At 42.4% G+C, this 23,002-nt stretch overlaps 1 non-coding gene and 2 pseudogenes across 1 annotated transcript; 2 read left to right on the top strand and 1 right to left on the bottom strand.

Moving 5' to 3' along the window:
• The window catches only part of Gm6020 (predicted gene 6020), a 32,795-nt pseudogene continuing 10,950 nt past the window's right edge, over window positions 1,158–23,002 (top strand).
• Gm22365 lies at window positions 13,659–13,775 on the bottom strand. The gene has a single exon (XR_003952956.1). It is a non-coding gene; the product is annotated as a U5 spliceosomal RNA (small nuclear RNA).
• Window positions 16,256–18,057, top strand: Gm5521 (predicted gene 5521; annotated as a pseudogene).

Below are 23,002 nucleotides of genomic sequence, written 5' to 3' on the forward strand. Positions count from 1 at the left end.
CTGAAATACAATTTAGACCTTGTTGCAGCGGTCAATTGGTATCCCTTAAAAAAGATAGTCTTGTTTGTTTCTCTTCCCTCTTTAACCTTTTAAAAGTGATTTGCTCCTACCTTGAGCTTTTTCTTAGGCTGTTTTCTTTCCATTTCTGTATCCACAGTCATCTAACTTACAGCTGACTATGTGGTCATTTTCAGTGGCTTTTTCCCTCAATCATTTCCCCAATGACTACTGGTGTGTGTTTCTTCTTTCAGAAGAAGCAGAGTCATTTTTATAATTTATGATTTTTAATGTCATTATACATTATACCATATAACTGTAAACTGCCCGATATATAATGTGAAGTAAAATTAAGAAATTCTTTACTATTTGATGGCGTTTAATGATTTAGTTTCTCAATAACTTAGGCTTGCCTACTAGCTATTTACTGACAAACAGAGAAAACATGTTTGCAGTGCTGTAGAGTGTCCAGATAAGGGGATCTTATCTGGACAGCTTTGTACATACATGTCCTGGACCTCCTACACAACCTCAGTCCCAACTGCATCTTTCTCAACTGATCATTTAATATGCAAGTGAAAATAAATTACACTACGAATATAACAAACCAGAAATTAATAAGCCTATTAATTTCTATAAACTATTGTTTCCCAAAGTCTCTCTTTAATTGTTTATATCCTGGGCACCCTTCCGCTTGTAGGACAGATTGATAACTCCCCTGCAAGTTGAGTAATGGGCTATGCAAGCTAGCTACCTTGATTCCAGGAGGAAGAAGGCTACTAAGGGAAACTCAGGCTGAAGACAGGACCGGGTGAGCACAGAGTCACTGCCCACATAGGGGAGGAGCAAGCGGCGGAGCAGCGGCAGGTGGAGTGGTAGGCCCTCCCTGGGGCTGCGCGGGGAGACAGATGAGTAGGCTATTGGAGGACAGACACAAGTACTACAGAAATGCAAAACCCTATAGATCTGGAAAAGATCGGGCCCTGGACTTGAAGCTTGGGCTGAGAACCTCTACACTGTGTACCTTCAGCACACTCTAAATCTAAGGGAGGTGCTCGAGTCACTCCAGACTTACTGGTCAATCAGAGCCTTTAGGCGGACATGCCAGTCAGAAGAGAAGGCGGGTTTTCTGGGTGCCTTGGTGCGGGTTTCGCTTAGTAGCTGAGCAGGCTTGAATCGTCCTGTGTGCTGTGCTCTCTGTCCTGCCGCTGGATGCTGTGGAGGGTGCTCAGGCAAGCTCCGAAGTTGCGACATGGTGAGCACGTGATCACTGCTAAAAATGGGGAGAAGCAGGGGTCTGAGGAGCGCGAGCTGGTGTGGTGGGTCTTTCCCGGGACTTAGTGGGAATCGGCGGCCACGTGTGTGAGGTCCTAGCCACTCGCTGGACCCAGCTGTAGCCTCTGAATCACTTCACTGTGGGGGCTGCATCTGTGCAGAGCTGTCCCGACCCGCGGGACCCAGTTATTCGGAGGGTCTGAGGGGGACCTTGCCTGAAAGAGAAAGGGGCGGGAAAGAAGGAGACCAAGTAGACAATCCTATCAAGGTCTGTTTATTGCGAGTAAGGTTACAGAATAAAAGCGATAAGGAGGAAGTAAAGAGGGAAAAAGTTGCCCATGCCTCAGCCCGGGGGCGGGGGTGGTTCTGCATAACTGCCCAGGAGTAAGCTATCTACTCTTAGCTCAGGGAACATCCTGTGGTTCTTCCGGGAAGTTTGCAGTTATTATTATCTGATCTTGATGTTCTGTCAGTTGTCATTTCAAAAGGTCGGAAGTCTCTCCATAAGGGAGTGGAACTTTGGCTTATGACTCAGTGTCAGTCTCCAATACAGAGCATTTGGCTTGTGTATAGAAAGATCCTTGGCATGATCCCAAACTCAGAGAGTCCTAGTTTCTACAAGTTAAGGTGGACAATCCATTTGGAGTTAATTTTGTGGCGGTGGGCATCTCATGTGCTGGGTAGCAATCCAATATCAAGCTGTGATGTGAAAGAGTAGAATTGATGATGTAAAGGATTTAATAAGGCACGCTAAGTAGAATTTAGGTGAGGGAGGACTGCCTGTAAAACATCCCACAGATAAGTAATATGCTAACCAGGGCAATTAGAGATTAGGAAGCTAGGATACACATGTTTGTTCACCAGGATTGTCCAGAAATATGGTACCAAACCATAACAAAGGAAACAAACTTGATTTACAACCAGCCACTAGGTCCATCTCCATCTCAAAGAGCAGGCCTTTAACAAGCTGCTCTATGGAGCTTTACAGGATTACAATCAACAGCAAGGCCTGGTGTGCCATAACGGTTCAGTTTTCTTCTTGAGAAAAGCGTAGTTCTGCCACAAGGGTGAGATGATACCTAGTGACAACCATTTGAGAAGGTAAAAAACAAAACAAAACACTGTTGTATTGAGTGCTGGTCTGATCGAGTTACACTTTCCCTGAGGTCCCCATATATGAGAATGACATAGCTCCTTCTGAAACCCAGGAGCTTGCTTGGCAGAGCCAGTCACAGCCTGGGGCCTAGTCCTTGGGAGCTTTCCCTGAGGCCCTGGGTATAGAGATAAAACTCCTTTTGTAAAACCGGGAATATGCTTGGGAGAGCTGGTGATGGTCTGGGGCCAGGGGCTTTGAGAGGGGTTGCATCAGATTGTGAGACCATAACTCTTTCCACAATATGGGGCTGTGGTTATCAGTTCCAAGGCCACTAGAGGCTTAAAAACAGAAATGTTTTTAAGATATACCGAGCTCTTTTGCAGCATTGTTTGATTAGACTTCTCCTGACTGTGTCCCATTGTATGATGCTGCTGCTAACTTCATAGTTTCTTCGTCTTTCTGCTGACTTCATAGATGTCTCCCATCTCCTTCCTTTTCCCTCATGTCAACCGTGTACAAGATGGTATTCTTTAGAAGCTTACTCAGCATAAGCCATAGCTTGTGTAAGACCTCCCCACCCCAGCTTTTATACTTTGTACCTTTTCCTTTTCTGATGTTTTTCATCATCTGGGACCTTCCACTTAGGACACTGTCACTAACCTGCTGTATTAGGGCACTGGTGTACTTGGGATTTGATCCTGGGAATATGCTTGCTGTGTAAATTCCCATCTGTCTAAGTGGCTAAACTTGCAGTCTCCAGTCTACATTTAAACTGTTCAAAAGTTAACCTGAAACCTGAACCTAAAAGAGACTCAAGGGTGGCAGCATAAGTGGAATGCAAAATCCATCATAGTCTGGCTCCTCTTTTAGCATTAACCATGTAGCTGGTCTTTGCTACTTTATGGTTTCTTCTTTTAACACACACTTAATCCCCTTCCCCCGAAACTCCAACCTCCCTACCCTCCATTTCACCCCTAACACCAGATAGGAGAGAAACAAGGATGGAGGATAAAGAGATTCTTGAATCTAGTTTCTTTCTTTGTACTGGACACCAACCCCCCCCCCCCACCATGAGTCAGTCTCTGATCGGGGGAGCAAGGATTAAAGATAGAAAAGGCAGAAAGAAGATGTAAAGCCAAGAGTAAGATTTGGGAGGACTGATGGTTAGTACTGCTGCAGCAGAGCAACCAGCAGCCTTGAGTTTATTTTTCATAGTCTTTTTATACCCCACAGTACTGTAGAAAGCAAAGCCACAAGCTAACAGAAACAAGTTTCCTGAAACATACACAGAATATCTGTTATCTGGAGGCACCTCCCTTGAGGCTCAGGTATACCTCCTCTTGTTGTTCCATGTCTCATCAGGCTGGGAAATCTGCCAACAGACCCTAACCGACCTTGACTGCCTAGGTACATACAGTTCTAAGACATAAACAAAGTAGTCAAGGAAGAAAAAAGGTGTAAACTAAGTTCCCTTGTTTACTGTACTCAGGGTCTTATCAAGATGATCAAGATATTTTAAGACATGAGGAACACATTCCTCAGCTGTTTTGGGGGGGGTTGTTTGTTTGTTTGTTTTTTGAGCTTACTTCCTTGTCCTAGTCCAGTGTCAAATATTTTTGCCATTTTCCTAGAAGCGGTACCAAGAACTCTCCATACCTGGGAGAGTAGAAGATTCTAAGAAAATACAAATTTACCATACTAGGGCTCTGTCTGCCCTTAGGGTGGGGTAGAAGGGCAGAACTGGGAAGGCTTGGTCTGTCTGAGTCATTTAATCTCTAATCCTCCAGTAGGAGAGTTGCTAATGTCCTCTGGGTAGCCTAGCAATCAGGAGGAGCACCACACCAGTGGGAAGTAGCGTGCAGGTTTTTTTTTTTTCCCCATATTCTCCTCTGATGCAGTTGAAAGACCCACAATGTGAGGACTCCCCCACATTCTGACTCAGGAGAGGCGACACCCCAAATCACTCACGAGAAACGGTCTTGCTGCAAACTGCAAGAGGACTTTTAATTCAAGAGTGCTCTCGGGCCCATGGTCATACACCATGCAGGGGTAGAGGACCGTGGTGAGCCAAGTAGCTGGGTAAGGGGGTATTTAAAGGAAGAAACCACAACTCAAGGAGGTGGGGAGGGCGTTGTTGGAAAATACCAAAATACCAGACAAGAGTCACAATGAATACCTGGTAATTGTGCGGGTTATTTCTCAAGACAGTTTCTAAGAGCCCCTAACAATAGCACATTTGCATAGCAGGTTCCAGCAATGGTCAGGGTGGGTCAGGGTGACTTTCTTTGAGTGAACACTCCTTGATGCTATCTGTTTCATGATTAGCATACCTTGGAGCATTGAGTCACAGAGGTCACATTTTCAAGCCTGGGCCTAAAGGCCTAGACTTTTGTTTTTATGTTATACTTTTTCACAGTTCATCAGAGAGCTGTGAGGGAGACCCTAAGCCATGGCATCGTGATTGTGGCAGCCACTAGGAAGAACAGGTTAGCTAAGCAATCAGAGTTCAATCTGATTGGACTGGGATGACTGAACCAGACTGTGGTACTTTTGGTACATGTGGTGACCTGGGCAAAGGGCCTTGGCCTCTGAGCCTGCCTGAGTGTGGATTCCCTGGGGAAAAGGAAGCTCTGAAGCTCTGGCCATAGGAAGCTGTGTTGCTTATAATACCACTGTTCAGTGTGCACTCACAGCATTGCTTTTGTTGTGCAGAAAACAGATTTCAAAACTGAAAATCTGGTTTCTAGAAGTTCTGAACATTGCACTGCAAATTCAGTTTTGTGTGATAAATTTTACAAATCATTTTGAAACTGGTAGAGATGAGGTTATGGGGATCATCTTTTGTCTTAGTTAGGGTTTTACTGCTGTGAACAGACACCATGACCAAGGCAAGTCTTATAAAAAACAACATTTAATTGGGGCTGGCTTACAGGTTCAGAGGTTGAGTCCATTATCATCAAGGTGGGAGCATGGCAGTATCCAGGCAGGCATGGCGCAGCAGGAGCTGAGAGTTCTATGTCTTCATCCAAAGGCTGCTAGTGGAAGACTGACTTCCAGGCAACTAGGGTGAGGATCTTATACCCACACCCACAGTGACACACCCATTCCAACCAGGTCGCACCTATTCCAACAAGGCCATACCTTCAGATGGTGCCACTCCCTGGTCCAAGGATATACAAACCATCACATCCTTCAACAATATTTGATTAAAATCCTTTTACCTTTCCACTACCACCAGTCACAATGAATGAAGTGATTCAGGGAAGTTCAGTTCCAGGGTCCAAAAGGAGTTTCTGAGATGTAGAGGTTTCTTAAGTGTGCATGGTGGTGTGCAGGTGGGTAGGGCAGATTCTACATCATGTGTTATAATCCTCACGGCAGGAAGCAGACATTAAATTATTCTTCAACCTTGGTTTGTATGTGGGCTCAGTGGGTCTGGGTTTGTGTGAGATCACAAGGGGGCATTAGGTGCTGCAGAGCCATAGCCCACATTTCTGATCACCTCCATACAGAGAGAGCTCTAGAGCCTCTGTTTGAAAGTGGGGTCAGCAGTGGCTGGAAGGGTCAGAAATGTAACAGTTAGGAGTCATTTTATTTTTGTGGGAGTTGTGAAGTCTGTGTTTATTGTGTTTATTCCATTTGTATACACATGCATCTAGGTAATATTGGTTATGTTCACATTTTTCCTGGCTGACTTTCCTTAAGTCTTTTGATTGAAACTTGACTAAAATTTGGGACTTATATTCTTGGCTTTTTTCTCTACATCTCATTATTTTTTCACAAATGTTGTAAAGCTTTTGATTGTTGTAGCTCTGTGATAAGTACGAATGGAATACATTGTGCCAAAATGTGTACCATTTCTTTATAATCCTAACGACAATTCTGAGGGTTTTTTTCACATGGCAGATAGCTTTGGAATCAGCTTTCCTGTTAGGAGTTTTCTTTAGATTGTTTTGAATTTATGCTGCAAATTAAACATATCCAACATCCTTTTTAAGAAAAAAATCACTATAATGGTGTTGTTTATTGTTTTAAGTGTATGAAACTGAAACTGGTGTAAAATAGTATATAAAGCCATAGAAAGAGGACTTTAGCATAGACTCTAGTGACACAGAATATATTGTTAGGGTCACATAAATGATATCTCACTTAGTATAACTTAATTGAGAAAACAAAAGAGTGAAAATAAAACATTGTCCAGTACTGAACAATGAATATGTGTGTGACACAGGATTGTGTATTAGCAATAAACTCTGATAGCAGTAGGTTGGGATTTTCCATAGATATCAACTAAAATTAGTTAACACCATGTTGTGTTATAGTTGATATAAAATTGCACATATTTAATATATGTATTCTGATACATTTGAACATAATACCTACACCCAAGCAACCTCATTCTACCAAATTCTTACAAAAATTACAGAATTGCCATGGATCCCAGCAATATTCTCAGTATAGTTTCCATGCACTTGAAATTAGTTTTAAAAATTATCAGAATTCTCATGTTCATTGCAGTTGTATTCAAGGAAGCCTAAATATGAGAATTACCTCAGTGCTCATTTGTTGAGAACAAGTTGGGTGCCTCAAGGTGACATTGTGCTATGTTGTGCCCACCTCAGCTGTCAAGGAAGACACAACACGGTCAGATTCTTCTCAACAGCCTTTATTGCAGGAACGCCTCAATGCTGCTTCGGGGACCCCGGGAACCCAGGGAGGTCTGCTTATATACTCTCAGCCCCCATCCACTCACAGTAGGCCACGTCACCTCACCTCACCTCACCAGGTATGCAGCTTCAGCCAATCAGGCTGGCAGGGGCATGTCTCCACCAAATATGGACTTGTTTAAACCGCCAGCATCATGGTGCACCTGCGCAGCTCTCACAATGGTCTGGCTTTTTTTCAGGTATATGAGGAAGTCAGGTGCAAGTCATAAGACTTAGCTGCAGTCCCGGGCGCCATCTTGGGACTGCTGCCACACCCGCTCCTCACAGTGCTAATGAAGACATTTGCAATGTTTAAAGGATTAAATACTTGTAAAGACTCTCACAGTCAGTGCCACATTGGTCATGAAACAGGATGTAATTACAGCTTAAACATTGTCAACCCATTTCTTTTTCCATACACTTTTAATCTTTAGTGCACTCCTATTGTCAGATGGATATGAGAACTTGAACCATTTTGTCTACCTCACAGGTAGCAATTGAAAATGAAGGGGGGGCCAAGACAGCTCAGTCAGTCAATAGGATCTCAAGGGAGGGAGCAAGGATTGAAAAGAAGACAATTAGACAACACTATGACATGACTCCAGACAGTGCTGAGGCTGAAGCAGGTTTATTTTTCTCAAGCCTGCTTTTATATTTTTTGCATTCAAGTACATGCAAATAATAAGGCCAGTTCTATGTGAAGGAACAAACAAAGCAGTAAACAAAGTCTGGTGATCACTGTTTTTAGGGGCTTATCCTGATGCTCCAAGGTAAAAGGAATGCCACAAATTCCTTGGCTGAGTTTACCTCCTTTGTACTAGCTCAAATGTAAATATACTTTTCTGAGCTTACTTCCTAAATCCTAGCCCAAAATCAAATTCCTGCCTGAGCCTACGTCCACTTCCTAGCTCAATGTCAGATTCCTGCCAAATTCCTACAGAAGGGCAAAAAGCACAGAATCTAGCTGAAGCAATCTCCTTCAAAGGGTTTTTCTAGTGTTTATTTAGAACATTATGTGGAGAAGAGAAATGAAATATCAAGTTTTCTGTAGCAAGAGTTGTTATAGATGGGAAGCAAATGTGGTATTATAGTATACTGTAAGAATGCAGAAAGTGGTCTTATTTGGATGGCATGAGAGTTTTCTACCAATGAGTCATACTGCATGAAAAAGTAGAAAATGAGTTTAAGAAACAGACTGACTGTTTTGTTTGAATTTAAATTCTAATGATAAATTACAGTTGAACAAAGATGTAATAGTCTTAAATTACTGACTCATCTCTTTGTTTTCTCTGCATTAAGTAACTTATCTTAGATGGTAACACTTTCATTTTTGCTTTGGGAATGTGTTTAAACATTTGACATTTTATACATAAATATAATTACAATTTTGTACACCATCACATTTTATTTTTATTGAATAGTTATTCAAACATTAGTTTTTCTTAAAAACACTCAAGAATATTCATTTGTAATGAAATGCAAAGCATTGTAATTTCATATTCCAAACTAGTGAAAGCTAACACAAGAAAATGGCTGCTTTTGTTTCCTACAAGATATATATTTCACATTGCTGAGAGCAAAACTTCTGATTTCACAGATACAGACTGGGCCCAACCTAATTTACTGGGGGGGGGGGTGTTGGGAGGGGAAGGTATTTCTAATTGTGGCGTGGCTTAGCCCTTAGTACACACATTTGCTCCCAAGTGATGAAGATAAAGTTAGTTTTAGAAAGAAGCACTCATGTTTGAAAGCAATGTCTAATTGAGTGGCTAACAAAATGATGAATCTGGGAAAGATCTGACAGAATATGATATGCCCAACTCTCAAGAGGGAAGAGAGGCAACATAAGAGGAAGCAGCTCAGAGGGTGAGAGGAGGAGGCAGTTTTACCTGGAGAGTTTAACAGAGACAGGCTAAAGAGAAAACAAGCTAGACACAGGTAAAGAAAGAATGAGCCAGAGGATGAAACTGTGCCAGAAGATGAGAACAGATTGCTAGAGTTCATTTGAGACCAAGCACAGCAATTCAGTCATAAGTGAAAGAAGCAGTTGGAATCAGGTAGCATGAAGAGGAGTTTAAGTCAGAACAGCTGAGTTGATCAGCCAGCCAAAATTCAGAAAGGAAAAGAAAGGGTGATTTTATTCAGCAGTTAAGTCTCAGATGCCCAAAACATTCTAGACCTAGATAAACTGTACAGAGCTATAGGCTTCCAGGACTAGGTCTAGATTATCAGAAGGAGGAAGTAAGCCTCCAAGATGATTTTTTAAAATTACTTTATTTTTTTACAGTCCATATTTTCACTCACCCAAGATGATATTTTTACACTCCTGTGTGATGGTCACCATCTACAAAAAAAAACAGAATGAGAACTGTGTCTATCACAAATTACACTGCTTTTCTTTGTTCATTATTGCTTCTCTTTTTTGCATTTTCATTTAAGCAATATTGAATTGATTTTTATTTATTATATGTATACGAGTACACTGTAGCTGTACAGATGGTTGTGATCATGTGGTTGCTGGGAATTGAACTCAGGACCTCTGCTCACTCTGGGCCGAAGATTTATTTATTATTATATGTAAGTACACTGTAGCTGTCTTTAGACACACACCAGAAAAGGGCATCAGAGCTCATTATGGATGGTTGTGAGCAACCATGTGGTTGCTGAGATTTGAACTCAGGACCTTCGGAAGAGCAGTCAGTGCTCTTAACCGCTGAGCCATCCCACCAGCCCTTGAATTAATTTTTAAATTGAAGATAGATTCTCTCTCATACACTATATCCTGACCACTGTTTTTCCTCCCTACACTCTTCCCAGCTATCCCCCCCCTTCACCTATTCTCCTCTCCCCAAGATCCAACACCCCCTCGCCCCATTTCCTCTTCAAAAAGGAGCAGACCTCCAAGAGAGGACAGTCTAACAGGACAAAACAAGATAGAAAAAGAAAAGGTGAAAGCCTTCATATTGGACAAGGCAACCTGATAGGAGGAAATGTCTCAAGACCAAGCAAAAGAATCAGAGTTATACCTGCTCCCACTGTTAGGAGTCCCACAAAAACACCAAGCTAACAACCATAACGTATTAGCAGGGGACCTGGCACAAACCCATGCTGTCTCTGTGCTTGCCATTTAAGTCTCTGTAAGGTTCCTACAAATCCAGTCAGTGTTAGTCATGGGTTCCCTCTCAGGTCAAGGGCCTCAAGTTAAACTGAACATTGGTTGGCCACTCAACCAAGTTTGTTACCATCATGTCCCAGCACATGATGTAACATGAAGGTGTGTGTGTATAAGGTGGTGGTGGGGGGGTCCAGGTTTCTTTTTCAAGTACTTTCTCTCCTCAAAGAGACTAGAACATAGGGGTGAAAGCCCCAAGCCTATACCAGTTTGATTTCTACATTCAGTGAACTATGTGGAATTTATCCTCATTGATGGGGCCCTGTTGTCAGTTATCTGAGAGCAAAGTTTTGTCCTAGCATCAGCATACATTGTTTGAGGATCTCAAAGGAACCACATTGACCAACAGCTCTACCAAATGTAACCCATTTCCAACATTGAAGTCCTGGCTGTCTAGAAAGGATGGTCAGTTCAGACTATGTATTTTCCATTACTTGGAGTCTTCATTAGGGTCACCCTATAGCATCCAGGAAGTTGTTGTTGTATTGGGTTTTTACATTAACCCCAAATGACCCCTAATTCCAGCTGTTTCTCCCTGCATTGTGCTTTACCCCTGCATACCCCCCAACTGATCCCTCCCACTCCTGTTCCCATCAAACTCCAGTCTACTCACAGAAACTACTCTATTTCTCCTTTAGAAAGAGATCTGTGCTTCCCCCCCCCTCTATAGCCCACCTCTTTACTTAGCCTCTCTGGGTTTGTGGGGTACAGCTTGATTATTATTTACCTAATAGGTAATATCTACTTAAAAGTGAATGCATGCCATTCTGGGTGTGGGTTACCTCACTTATGGTGGTTTTTGTTTTTTGTTTTTGTTTTTATTTTAGTTGTATTCATTTGCCTATAAATTCACGATGTCATTTTTTTAAACAGCTGAGTGATACTCCATTGTATAAATGTACCACTTTTTTTGTTTATCCATTCTTCAGTTGAGGTACCTCTAGGTTGTTTCCAGATTCTAGCTAGTATGAGTAAATATGCTATGAACATAGTTAAGCAAATGTCCTTGTAGTAAGGTGGAACACCTTTTAGAAAGACTCCCAAGAGCAGTATAGCTGTGTTTTGAGATAGATGGATTCTCAGTGTTCCGAGGAACCATGATTGTGAGGAAATACTGATTTCCATAGTGGCTGTATTAGTTTGTACCCCACAAGCAGTGAGGGGTTGTTCCCCTTTCTCCACATCCTTGCCAGCATGAGTTGTCACTTGTATTATTGATTTAGCCATTCTGACGGGTGCAAGATAAGATTCTCAGAGTGGTTTTGATTTGCATTTCCCTGAAGGCTAAGATGATGAAATATTTCTCAGCTTTTTGAGATTCCTCTGTTGAGAATTCTCTGTTTAGGTCTATACCCCATTTTTAAGTAGAATTTCTTGCTTTGGAAAGCCTAGTTTCTTTAGGTCTTTATATATTTTGTACATTAGGCCTCTACAAGATGTGGATTTGGTTAAAAAAAAAATCTTAGCCAGGCGTGGTGGCACACACCTTAAATCCCAGCACTTGGGAGATAGAGGCAGGTGGATTTCTGAGTCTGGTCTACAAAGTGAGTTCCAAAACAAAAACAAAAATTTAAAAAAAAAAAACCCTTTTCCCACTCCTTAGGCTGCTTCTAAGTCCAATTGACCAGGCTTTTGCCACTTCTTTTTTTTTTTAATTTTTAATATTTTTTATTACGTATTTTCCTCAATTACATTTCCAATGCTATCCCAAAAGTCCCCCATACCCTCCCCCCAACTCCCCTACCCACCCATTCCCATTTTTTTGGCCCTGGCGTTCCTCTGTACTGGGGCATATAAAGTTTGTGTGTCCAATGGGCCTCTCTTTCCAGTGATGGCCGATTAGGCCATCTTTTGATACATATGCAGCTAGAGTCAAGAGCTCCAGGGTACTGGTTAGTTCATAATGTTGTTGCACCTACAGGGTTGCAGATCTCTTTAGCTCCTTGGATACTTTCTCTAGCCTCCTCCATTGGGAGCCCTGTGATCCATCCACTAGCTGACTGTGAGCATCCACTTCTGTGTTTGCTAGGCCCCGGCATAGTCTCACAAGAGACAGCTATATCTGGGTCCTTTCAGCAAAATCTTGCTAGTGTATGCAATGGTGTCAGTGTTTGGAAGCTGATTATGGGGTGGATCTCTGGATATGGCAGTCTCTAGATGGTCCATCCTTTCGTCACAGCTCCTAATTTTGTCTCTGTAACTCCTTCCATGGGTGTTTTGTTCCCAATTCTAAGAAGGGGCACAGTGTCCACACTTTGGTCTTCATTCTTCTTGAGTTTCATGCATTTAGCAAATTGTATCTTTTATCTTGGGTATCCTAAGTTTTGGGCTAATATCCACTTATCAGTGAGTATATATTGTGTGAGTTCCTTTGTGATTGTGTTACCTCACTCAGGATGATGCCCTCCAGGTCCATCCATTTGCCTAGGAATTTCATAAATTCATTCTTTTTAATAGCTGAGTAGTACTCCATTGTGTAAATGTACCACATTTTCTGTATCCATTCCTCTGTTGAGGGGCATCTGGGTTCTTTCCAGCTTCTGGCTATTATAAATAAGGCTGCTATGAACATAGTGGAGCATGTGTCCTTCTTACCGGTTGGAACATCTTCTGGATATATGCCCAGGAGAGGTATTGCTGGATCCTCCGGTAGTACTATGTCCAATTTTCTGAGGAACCACCAGACTGACTTCCAGAGTGGTTGTACAAGCTTGCAATCCCACCAACAATGGAGGAGTGTTCCTCTTTCTCCACATCCTCACCAGCATCTGCTGTCACCTGAATTTTTGATCTTAGCCATTCTGACTGGTGTGAGGTGGAATCTTATGGTTGTTTTGATTTGCATTTCCCTGATGATTAAGGATGTTGAACATTTTTTCAGGTGCTTCTCAGCCATTCGGTATTCCTCAGGTGAGAATTCTTTGTTCAGTTCTGAGCCCCATTTTTTAATGGGGTTATTTGATTTTCTGGAGTCCACCTTCTTGAGTTCTTTATATATATTGGATATTAGTCCCCTATCTGATTTAGGATAGGTAAAGATCCTTTCCCAATCTGTTGGTGGCCTTTTGCCTTGTTTTTGCCACTTCTAATCTACTTTCTATTATTGGCAAAGAGGAGAAACAGAGTACACAGGATGAGTATTGGCCTATAATTTCTTTCTTTCTTTTTTTTTTTTTTTTTTGGACAGGGTTTCTCTGTATAGCCCTGGCTGTCTTGGAACTCACTTTGTAGACCAGGCAGGCCTCGAACTCAGAAATTTGCCTGCCTCTGCCTCCCAAGGGTCGGGATTAAAGGCGTGTGCCACCACTGCCCGGCTCCTTTAAGAGAGTTTCTTATAGAATAGTTTTTGCATGATAGGTATCCAGCTTCTCACCCACAGCGAAGGACGTTCTGTCTTTTCATTACCATTACTAGTCTTGTAACCACAAGACCTCAAAAAATTGAGTTAAGACTCAGAATTGTTCCTATCCATGGAAATCTTTAGTAAAAGGCGAAAAAATGTATACGATCTGAAGAGAAACCAGAGTCTTTTAATTTTTTTACTATAGTCTGTACTTCATGTTTAAAAACTTATATATATATATGTCTGTCTGTCTTTCAGTCTCCTTTTATTTGTGGTGCCATCTATGTTGTGTGATTTTATTCATTATAATCTAATTATAATGTTGTTTCTCTGGAAAATGATAGACCTTCACCTATTTTTGTCTTCTGAAAATTTACTATGAGTTTCTTGAGTTTTGTTAGTTTGGGAAACAGTTTTAGTTTCCTTTTCTTGATCCTGAAGGCTTGCCTCTCCTCATTTCTTGGCAATTCTGTTTTCCTGTTGTTGCAATCAGCAATTTTCGGGGTTTTGCTACTTAGTGATTGATATGGTTAACACATTTGATTTGGGTTTTTAAAACTTTCTGATATACTATTTTCTCTGTGTCCTAATTACCTTCAGTGGTCAACATTTTAGAGCCTACAGTCATCTGAGGTAGCCTCACTTCAGGTCATGCCCTCATCAAAATGGCTGGATGCAGTGTCCCTGAGAGATTGTGTTGTGTGATGATTGATATGGGAAGGCTCTTCCACTGATGATGGCAGGATCCCTAACTAAACAAATGGGCCTGAGCTACAAGAGAGCTAGCTGAGCATGAGACAGTGACCAAGCAAGAGGGCAAGGCAGGAAACAATGTTTGTCCATGGTTTTTGCCTTATTTTTGTGAAGCTTGAGTTTCTATCCTAAGCTCCCAAAATGATGGACTGTGATCTGAAAGGACTAAATAAGTGAACCTGTTCATTACCTGAGATGCTTTTGGTTAGAGGATTTAATCAAAGTAGTGGAGTAGCAAGTTAGAACCAAGAAAAAAAGAAAAATACAAAAAGTAATTTTGTTGCTGGACAGAAACTGGAAATATTCTCCTTTGAAGGAATGTGGGAGATATCAGGACTTGAGATGGCAAACAGCATAGAAAGCTGTACTCAGAGCTTAGTCAGCTGTTCTTATAGCACCTGAAAGATCAGAGTACTTCGAGAAATGCAGTCAGAAGTCATAGGATTTCAGTGGAAAATAGACACAATAAAAAATTTAGCTAGAGGTCATTTTGTGGTAATTTGACCCAAATCTTTCTTATTTTTCCCATGCTCTGAGAAATTGAGTATGGCAGAATTAAAAAATAATTGGTTGTATTTCTTAGATGGATTATTGAATCTGTTGGATGGTTATTACTAGTAACTCATTCAGGACTGCAATGAAAAGAAAAAAGCAACAAGTTGGGCAAAAATAAATGCAAAGTCTGTGGCTTGTAGAGAAAAACAGCACTGGGTAGTTTCAAATGGCAGCCAAATGCTGAGACAGAGGCCCAAATTCAGGATTGAAAGCCTAAGAAGGTGTCCTAAGAGAAACACACCCTCCTGCTAAGCCTTCAATGAATGGAGGGGGGGTGGGGGGTTAGGCAAAGTGATTCTAGTCCCTGGAAGGAACTTCATAAATCCCTGCTACAACTGTGGTCCAAGCATGGGCGACTCCATCCCAATTTAGAATCCAAACTTTACAGGAGCACCCAAGTTCTGGAAATAAGAAAGATGTAAAATGTAAGGTCATGGATTCTTCCTTTGTGGTTTTAGTTCAGCACTGTTCCAGCCATCTATGTTTACCAGAGTCAGAAGCCCAGTGAGGGAGGATACTGTGAGAGTGCATTGTATGAACCTGTGAGGATGAAGCCTGAGTTGCATTTTGAGACCACAAGATGTTGAGATACCTAAGCTATGAGACACCTGCCATGGAGAGCTGTATATAGGGAGTACAAGTAACTAAACCAAGAGATGTATGAGAAGTTACAGGGATAAGGCCATCTAAGCCTTTTGAAACTGATGTCTCTTATGTCTGAGACATAGCTACAGGATTTGGTGTTTGTCCTGCTGGGTTTCCTGTCTTGGTCCAATCTTTTCTATGTACACAGTCCTCTATTGAAATGGGGAGGGGCATTCTGTATGTTAGAAAGATACAACTTGCTTTTTGATTTTATAAGATGTAGCAATCAAGAGTATCAAAAGAGGGGATGGAGAGATGGCTCAGCGGTTAAGAGCACTGGCTGCTTTCTCTTCCAGAGGTCCTGATTTCAATTTTCAGCAACTACATTGTGGCTCACAACCATCTGTAATGGGATCCAATGCCCTCTTCTGGTGTGTCTGAAGACAGCTACAGTGTACTCATATAAATGAAATAAATAAATCTTGAAGAAAAAAAAAGAGTGTCATAAGAGACTTTGGATATTTGAAGAATATATGGACTGCTGCAGACTATTAGGGTCATTGAAGTTAAACTCAGTGCATTTTCATCATGGATGACAGTGATCACAATACAGTTGATTGAGTCTGAAAGCTCCCAGATAGAGTGATGTCTTTGGTTTTTTGTTTGTTTTGTTTTGTTTTGTTTTGTCTTGTTTTGTTTTTAGGAAGACAAAAACGTTTTATTTTAAAACATTGAAAAGAACAAATGTCTGTTATATTGGAAATGTTAAATATGAAAACTGTGTTCTACTATGGCGGTTGGAGGAGCAGCAGTGATCACACGTCGGCTGCTGGAGAGAGCTGGATTCTTGTTTCAGGTCATCATCAGAAAAGCTAAGTTTGCTATACAGTAAGGATCAGGAGATCTGACCCTGGCTGCAGAACCATTCCTGGTTGCAGAATACAGGGTTGTATTCCCACTTCATCTTTCCAGACCATCCTAGGAAACACTAGGAATCCTTGGAAGGGAAAGAAGGAACATTGTTGGTTGGAATAAAAACAGGGTTGAATGAGTTCCAGAAAAGCAGGCTTCTCAAACTCGTGGACAACAATCTGCTGAAGAAGACAACTTTAAGCAACCAACTCGAAGCAATATGCAGAGAAGTAAGATGAGAGGAGCTGCCTCGGGAAAGAAGTCAGCTGGTTCGCAGCCAAAGAATCTCGATCCAGCCCTGGCTGGAAGATGGGGAGGTCGCTCTGCTGAGAACTCCCCTTCTGGTTCTGTGCAGAAGACCAGGAAGAACAAGCAGAAGGCTCCTGGCAACGGAGACGGTGGCAGTACCAGTTAAGTCCCCCAGCCCCCTCGGAAGAAAAGGGCACGGGCTGACCCCACTGTGGAGAGCGAGGAGGCATTCAAGAGTAGGATGGAGGTGAAGGTGAAGATCCCTGAAGAATTAAAACCGTGGCTGGTGGAGGACTGGGACTTGGTTACGAGGCAGAAGCAGTTGTTCCAGCTCCCTGCTAAAAAGAATGTCGATGCCATTCTTGAGGAGTATGCCAATTGCAAGAAGTCGCAGGGAAATGTTGATAATAAGGAGTACGCAGTTAATGAAGTTGTAGGAGGGATAAAAGAGTATTTCAATGTGATGCTGGGCACTCAGCTGCTGTACAAGTTTGAAAGGCCTCAGTATGCTGAGATTCTGCTGGCTCACCCTGATGCGCCAATGTCGCAGATCTATGGGGCGCCACACCTACTGAGATTATTCGTGAGAATTGGGGCAATGTTGGCCTATACACCCCTTGATGAGAAAAGCCTGGCATTATTGCTGGGCTATCTGCATGATTTCCTTAAGTATCTGGCAAAGAATTCTGCCTCTGTTTACTGCCAGTGATTACAAAGTGGCTTCTGCTAACTATCATCGCAAAGCCCTGTGAAGGTCTACTGACCACTCACTATTGTCTGGTATCTGTAAACACTTCTGTTTAGTCCTTTCATGGTATAATTGATGTTCTTTAAAACTGTCAGTGTAAAACAGGGCTTATGTTTCAGTTTGTTTTCCTGTTCTGTTGTAGACAGAAAATAAAAGGAGTGCCCAGCTCCTTTCCTCATTTCAAAATTGCTACCAGTGTATGCAGTAATTAAACAAAGAAGAAATTCAGTAGACCATTTTATTGCCTAGTTGACAACATTGCTTGAATGCTGGTGGTTCTATCTCTTTGACACTACACAGTTTTCTAATATGTTAATGCTACGTGATGAGATGCCCTGGTTCCTAGTGCCAAAGGTTCAACTTAATGTATATACCTGGAAACCCATGCATTTGTGCTTTTTTTTTTTAAATGGTGGTTGACATCGGTAAACAGCCCATTCTCTGCAAGTCCATCTTTGTTGTTCCTTAGGTATTCATTCTATCTTTGCTCAAATTGTTGAAGGATGGTGATTTGTTTCCTGGTTTTTGTATTTGAGTCTAATGCACGTTCTAACATGATAGAGGCAATGCATTATTGTGTAGCCACAGTTTTCTGAAAAGTTGATATTTTAGGAATTGTATTTCAGATCTTAAATAAAACTTGTTTCTAAATTTCAAAGCAAAAAAGAAAAATGTGTGTATTAGTCAGGGTTCTCTAGAGTCACAGAACTTACGGATAGTCTCTAGATAGTAAAGGAATTTATTGATGACTTACAGTCGGCAGCCCAATTCCCAACAATGGTTCAGTCGCAGTTGTGAATGGAAGTCCAAGGATCTAGCAGTTACTCAGTCTCACGCAGCAAGCAGGCGAAGGAGCAAGAGCAAGAACTAGACTCCGTTCTTCCAATGTCCTTATATTGTCTCCAGCAGAAGGTGTAGCCCAGATTAAAGATGTGTTCCACCACACCTTTAATCCCAGATGAAAGGTGTAGCCCAGATTAAAGGTGTGTTCCTTAAACTCGGAGATTCAATCTTCTGGAATCCATAGCCACTATGGCTCAAGATCTTCAAACCAAGATCCAGATAAGGAACTCCAAGCCTCCAGATAAGGGTCACTGGTGAGCCTTCCAATTCCGGATTGTAGTTCATTCCAAATATTGTCAAGTTGACAACCAGGAATAGCCACTACAATCCACCCCTTGTCAACTTGACACAAATAATATCTCATGTTCACATGAAACAATAACAAGGTTGTAAATACGCCTAACATGATATAACTATCCCTCGTACAATCGCAAACGCATTAGTAAATTTACAGTGGGCATTCATATTACTTTATAATCCTCGTTTCTGCAACTGGTTACGTGGCCTTAATTGGTATTTATAACTACCTTCCTCTACTACCCATTCTGTATTTCCTTCTCCTTCAGCCAGAACCTCAGCAGGTCTTGGCTCTTTTCCTGGAGGATTGACCCATACCTTCATTCCTGATGGGTCTGTGTCCTTTGTCATCCTGCTTGGATTAGGCTGTTGTAGTTTCCCATTGACTTTAATCACAGGACATGGTAGTACTAAGAGACGCCCTAAGGGATCTCCTACACTCCAGACATAATCTTGCTTACCACCATTGTGAAGAGATAATCCAATTTCCCCATGGTAATCTGGATCTATCACCCCTCCTAACACTGTTATTCCTTTTTTAGCCTGTTGGTTTAAGGGCATTAGAAGCCCAAAATGACCAGGGGGAAGTCTGAGCTTCCAGTTCAATGGAATGTTTGTTGTAGCTCCTGGTAGGAGCACTCCCCTCTCTGGAGCCAAAACTTCTAGGCCAGCAGAACCTAGAGTTATGGGGACAGGAAGCAAAAATTTTCCTAGAGGGTCACTAGGAGTGATAGTAAGTGGAACTATTCCGTTTTCCACCCCTTGATTCCTGGACCCATGAATCCTGGCTATGGGTGAAACTGTACCATATATCGAGCGCTGATTCAAAGCATATACTGCCTTCTGAAGAACTCTACCCCAGCCTTCCAAGCTGTTACCACCTAATTGGCGCTGTAACTGCGTCTTCAAAAGGCCATTCCATCTTTCGATCAGACCAGCTGCTTCAGGATGGTGGGGAATGTGGTAAGACCAGTGAATTCCATGATCGTGGGCCCACTGTCGTACTTCTCTGGCTGTGAAATGAGTTCCTTCGTCAGAAGCAATACTGTGTGGAATACCATGACGATAGATGAGGCATTCTGTCAGTCCGTGAATGGTGGTTTTAGCAAAGGCATTACGTGCAGGAAAGGCAAATCCATAACCAGAATAAGTATCTACTCCAGTAAGAACAAAACGCTGTCCTTTCCATGAAGGAAGTGGTCCAATGTAGTCAACCTGCCACCAGGTTGCTGGCTGGTCACCTTGAGGAATGGTGCCATATCTGGGACTCAGTGTTGGTTTCTGCTGTTGGCAGATCTGGCAATCAGCAGCAGCTGTAGCCAGGTCAGCCTTGATGAGTGGAAGCCCGTGTTGCTGAGCCCAAGCATAACCTCCATCTCGACCACCATGGCCACTTTGTTCATGTGCCCATTGAGCAATGACAGGGATGGCTGGGGAGAGAGGCTGACTGTCCACAGAACGGGTCATCTTATCCACTTGATTATTGAACTCCTCCTCGGCTGAAGTCACCTTTTGGTGAGCATTTACATGGGACACAAATATCTTCACATCCTTTGCCCATTTGGAGAGATCTATCCACATACTTCTTCCCCAGATGTCTTTCTCACCAATTTTCCAATTGTGATCTTTCCAAGTCCCTGACCATCCAGCCAATCCATTGGCTACAGCCCATGAGTCAGTGAATAATCGTACCTCTGGCCATTTCTTCTTGCAAACAAACTGTAATACCATGTGTCCTGCCCGAAGTTCTGCCCACTGTGAAGATTTCCCTTCACCTGTGTCTTTCAGGGTTGTCCCAGAAAGGGGTTGTAATGCTGCAGCTGTCCACTTCTGGGTGGTGCCTGCATAACGTGCAGAGCCATCAGTAAACCAGGCTCTAGTCTTCTCCTCTTCAGTTAGTCGATCATAGGGAACACCCCATGAGGCTATAGGCACATGTTTGGCAGCAGATGGCATTGTAACAGGAGTAGAAACCATAGGCATTTGAGCAACTTCTTCATGTAACTTGCTTGTGCCTTCAGGACCTGCTCTGGCCCGATCACGTATATACCACTTCCATTTGATAATAGACTGCTGCTGTGCGCGTCCCACTTTATGACTTGCAGGGTCTGATAGTACCCAGCTCATGATGGGTAGTTCAGGTCGCATAGTAACTTGGTGTCCTATTGTCAAACGTTCAGTTTCCACTAAGGCCCAATAGCAGGCCAAGAGCTGTTTTTCAAAGGGAGAATAGTTGTCTGCAGATGATGGTAGAGCTTTGCTCCAAAATCCCAAAGGTCTTTTCTGTGATTCACCTACAGGGGCCTGCCAGAGGCTCCAAACAGCATCTCTATCAGCCACAGACACCTCAAGTACCATCGGGTCTGCTGGGTCATATGGTCCAAGTGGTAGAGCAGCCTGCACAGCAGCCTGGACCTGTTGAAGGGCCTTCTCCTGTTCCAGGCCCCACACAAAGCTAGCAGCTTTCCGAGTCACTTGGTAAATAGGCCTAAGTAACACACCCAAGTGAGGGATGTGTTGTCTCCAGAATCCAAATAGACCCACTAAACGTTGTGCTTCTTTCTTGGTTGTAGGAGGGGCCAGGTGCAATAACTTATCTTTCACCTTAGAAGAAATATCTCTGCATGCCCCACACCACTGGACTCCTAAGAATTTCACTGAGGTAGATGTTCCTTGAATTTTGGTTGGATTTATTTCCCATCCTCTGATACACAAATGTGTTACCAATGAGTTCAAAGTGGTTGCTACTTCCTGCTCACTTGGTCCAATCAGCATAATGTCATCAATATAGTGCACCAATGTAATATTTTGTGGAAGATCCAAACGATCAAGATCCCTTCTAACTAAATTATGACACAGGGCAGGAGAGTTAATATATCCTTGAGGCAAAACTGTGAAGGTATACTGTTGGCCTTGCCAACTGAAAGCAAATTGCTTCTGGTGGTCCTTATGGACAGGTACTGAGAAGAAGGCATTTGCCAGATCAATAGCCGCATACCAGGTGCCAGGAGATGTGTTAATTTGCTCAAGTAACGAAACTACATCTGGTACAGCAGCTGCAATTGGAGTTACTACCTGATTTAGTTTTCGATAATCAACTGTCATTCTCCATGATCCATCTGTTTTCTGCACTGGCCAGATAGGAGAGTTTAACGGAGATGTGGTGGGAACCACCACCCCTGCATCTTTCAAGTCCTTGATAGTGGCAGTAATTTCTGCAATTCCTCCAGGAATACGATACTGTTTTTGATTCACTATTTTCTTTGGCAGAGGCAACTCTAAAGGCTTCCATTTGGCCTTTCCAACCATAATAGCCCTCACTCTACAGTTCAGGGAACCAATATGAGAATTCTGCCAATTTCTGAGTATATCTATCCCAATTATACATTCTGGAACTGGGGAAATCACCACAGGATGTGTCCGGGGACCTACTGGACCTACTGTGATTCGGACATCAGTCAAAACTCCATTAATCACCTGCCCTCCATAAGCCCCTACTTTAACTGGAGGGCCACAATGTTTCTTGGGATCCCCTGGGATCAGTGTCAACTCAGAACCAGTATCCAGCAGACCCCGAAAAGTCTGATTATTTCCTTTTCCCCAGTGTACAGTTACCCTTGTAAAAGGCCGTAGGTCCCTCTGGGGAAGAACTGGAGAAAGGGTAACAGCAAAACCTTTGAGTGTCTTATCAAGATCCTTCCTCAGCGGAACCTGGCCACCCCTTCATTCAAGGGGTTCTGGATCTGCAAACTGTCTCAAGTCTGGAAATTGATTCACTGGCCGAGATTGCTGTTTACCACGATCTAATGTAGCCTTTCTTTCATTTGGCTGTTTACCACGATCTAATGTAGCCTTTCTTTCATTTGTTTGAGAATTTTTCTGCTTATACAGATCAAACAAATATGCAGTAGGCTTCCTATGTATTTCATTCCTGGAAACACCATGATTGGTTAGCCAGTACCAAAGGTCCAACCGAGTCATGCCATTATAAATTTCACCTCTCCTGTGCTGACCATTACTGGGTATGTTATTATAAACATTCTTTTGTCTACACTGTCCATTATAATAACTAGAATCACCTTGTCTCCGGCGATTCAATGCTGCCACCTGGCCCTTGTTACCTCGGAATCCAACTAAACCCAGTGAATTTAATTCATCTAATTGAGCAGAAGCATCTCCAATGCTAAGATCTGGCACAAGGAAAAGGGAAAGAACAAAACCCTTCAAATGTGCTGGTGCCCCTCTCACCAATTTGCGTCTTATAGAGCTAGTGAAAGGCATATCTTCTGGACCTTCCCATTGTGGACAATTATGCTTTACACAATATATCCACTCTAGCATTGCAATTTCCCTAAGTCTTAAAATCCCTTCATCAACACTAAGCCACGGAATATCAGGCATCTCCAAGTCATTTCCAGTAGGCCATCTTTTGATAAACACCTCAGCCAACCATTCAAACAAACTTTTGACA

This window comes from Mus musculus, chromosome 19 (assembly GCF_000001635.26).
Source record: "Mus musculus strain C57BL/6J chromosome 19, GRCm38.p6 C57BL/6J".
NCBI classification, from domain to species: domain Eukaryota; kingdom Metazoa; phylum Chordata; class Mammalia; order Rodentia; family Muridae; genus Mus; species Mus musculus.